This window comes from Octopus bimaculoides, chromosome 27 (genome assembly GCF_001194135.2).
Source record: "Octopus bimaculoides isolate UCB-OBI-ISO-001 chromosome 27, ASM119413v2, whole genome shotgun sequence".
NCBI classification, from domain to species: Eukaryota; Metazoa; Mollusca; class Cephalopoda; order Octopoda; family Octopodidae; genus Octopus; species Octopus bimaculoides.
This window is the reverse complement of record NC_069007.1, coordinates 7628910-7631725: the sequence shown is the minus strand read 5'-3', so window position 1 is coordinate 7631725 and position 2816 is coordinate 7628910. Positions and strand designations below refer to the sequence as shown.

The 2816-nt window shown below is 37.6% G+C and overlaps 1 long non-coding RNA gene across 1 annotated transcript in view; it reads right to left on the bottom strand.

Moving 5' to 3' along the window:
- The window catches only part of LOC128251002 (uncharacterized), a 2679-nt gene extending 1945 nt beyond the window's left edge, over nt 1-734 (bottom strand). Inside the window, exon 1 of the long non-coding RNA XR_008266916.1 lies at nt 192-734. This is a non-coding gene — a long non-coding RNA (uncharacterized LOC128251002). The remainder of the gene's footprint in view (nt 1-191) is intronic.
- Between the last annotated feature and the right edge of the window lie 2082 nt (nt 735-2816).

Genomic DNA, 2816 nt, shown 5'->3' with positions numbered 1-2816 from the left:
CTTCAGTTATCCGGCCATTGAAAATTTCTTTGAAAAATGACCCTTTTTTTTCCATTTATCATGGCTACCGAATAAGTGTCACATATTTTTACAGATAAATTCCTCTATTTACATAATATCGATATACATATATACATACACACACACCGAGACGTGTGTGTGTGTGTGTGTGTGTGTGCATACATACATACCTATTAGTCCAACATGAAGTAATGGTAGCAACATTTTTTCCAATTCAACAAGTTGCTTCTTTTCCGATTCTTTTTTCTCCTTTTTTCTTCTTTCCTCGTTTTTTTTTTAATCGTTGTTGTTGTTGTTGTTCTCACCGAGTTATGCCTTTTTTGCTCGTTTGTTCTTTGTTTATTCCAATACTCTGGTGTTCCTGCTCTGTATACACGACTTCGGTGTACACCGTCTCCAGTTTGTCGCCAGAATAAACGAAAAGTGTGAAGAAGGCTGGGTTTTTTTTTCTATTGGTTTATGTATGTAAATGTATGCTTGTATGCATGCATGCATGCATGTATGTATGCATGAATGTATGCATGTATGTGTGTATGCTTGTATGCGTTTGTGTGCCTGTATGTGTTTGTGTACGTCTGTTTGTACGTAAGTATGTATGTATACTTGTATGTATGTAATATGTGTATGTTTTTGTGTGTATATGTTTCACTATATTTCAGTATATATATATTTATACGTTTTCTTTAATTCTCTCCCGTCTCTCACTTCTCACTCTCTCTCTCTTTCTCTCTCCCTCTTTCTCTCTCCCTCTCTCACTGTTTCTATTTCTCACTTTCTCTCTCCCTCTATCTATCTATCTTCGTTTCTTCCTCTGTCTTTCTCTCTCATTGTGACGTGGCTTTTTTCCTTTTGTGACGAAACAACTCTTCATTAGTAAACTCGAAAGCGCGTCAAACAAAAAATTCTCCTTGCTGTAATAATCTAAATTCTTGAAATGTCTGAGTTCAGACCAGACCTAGGTTAGCTTTGCCTATTCCCAACTTTTAATATCGATTGCATAAATATCGATCAGACATGATTTACACTTCTAACCTACTCCGGACTAAAAACTCTATTGAAGTCTCAACCGACAAGTTGTCACTAGGTTAGTGGATCCTAAAGTCTTTCTGACTGCATCCTCTCCATCACATACAGCGACTTCCTCCTACTGCAAATTCAAAACAGCTGTATTTCACAAATAAAACTTAACCTAATTAATCCTTTATTTTGTTGTTTTTTTACGACATGAAAGACTAACTGCACTGTGGAGGCCAGATAAGATGTTCAATTTCACTAGAATGTTCCTTGTGCCATTCAGTAACAACTTTAGCTGTGTGAATTGGTGCATTATTATCCTGAAAGATTGCGTTTACCTCCGGAAACAATTCCGGAAACAGTTCCGCAACCATAGGATGAATTTGATCAGATATAATGCTTAAATAGTCTTGTGTATTAATTCTGCAATGAAGGGAAACCATTGGGCCGGTGGATTTCCAAGATATAGCCACCCAGATCATCACAGATCCCCCTCCATGTTTAACAGCTGGAAGAAGGCAGTCTGGATTAAATACTTCTTTTGGCTGTCTCCACACCTATACTCGGCCGGTGGTCGGAAATAAGGTAAAGGATGACACTCCGAGAAAATAACATTCTTCCACTGCTCTAGGGACCAATTCTGTAGGTTTGCAACATTTGTTTTTGAAAGTAGTAGTTTTCTGATTGCAGCCCTCCCGTGAAATCCGGTTTTGTACAGCTCCCGGCGAACAATTTTTTTGGAAACTGGGTTCTCAAGGTGGTCATTAAGCTCTGCAGTAATTTTGGGAGCTGTACTTTTGTGATCCTTTCTAACAATTCGCGTAAGAGTCCGACGGTCCCTATGAAAGTTTTGGTTCTCTTCCGGAGTTTTGTTTCGACAAGGAGGTTTTTCCCTCTTTCTCAAAGGCTGTCATTACTTTCAAGAGATTTACTTCTTGATACACCAAACATTTCGGCTGTTTTCGTTACGCTAGCGCCTACCATACGACATTTCTAATGCGATTGCTGTACCTTGTGCTGGAATATCAGAATTCCGCCTTGGATCGTTGGTGCGTCGAACAAAATGTTTGGCAGCAGTTCACCCGTCTTTATACATTATTTACATTTGACGGATATTTGTCCTCATCTTGTTTGCGTTGTTAACACAACGTTTCGGGATATCAGCTTCTCGACATTTGGCTGAAAGGTACTAAGGTAGTCTTAGTTCTCCGCGTTCAATAATCTTCAGTCTGTTTCTTTGCTTAGAACGAATCTGGGCAACTGTACTGAAGCCTCGCTCTACAAAATATGATGTTTGGAATGCAATGAAGTACATCTTGACTTTGTTCCACAGGGCTGGGTAGCAGTCAGAAAGGTCCTTTTGCAATAATACCTTAGGAATGAGAACCCAGGTTCCCCAAGAAACGTTGTGTTAACAACACAAACAAGATGAGGACAAATATAAATAATGTATAAAGACGGGTGAAATGCTGCCAAACATTTGTTCGACGCACCGACGATCCAAGGCAGAATTCTGTTTTAAGCACCCCATATAACACTTCATAACTTTTTTGGGGTTTTTTTTTTTTTTTGAATTTTCAAAAGATTTTGCAAATTTCTCTTCTACTCACGGAAATTCATTCTACTCACGGAAATTCATACTACTAAGACAAAAAAAAAAATCTTTCGAAATTTGAATAAAAATTAAAAAATTATAATTTTAAGAATTTTTTCATTTTAAATTACAGTTTAAAATACGGACAGTTCGTATTTTTGTTTAAATCCCTTCAATGGACCATTAA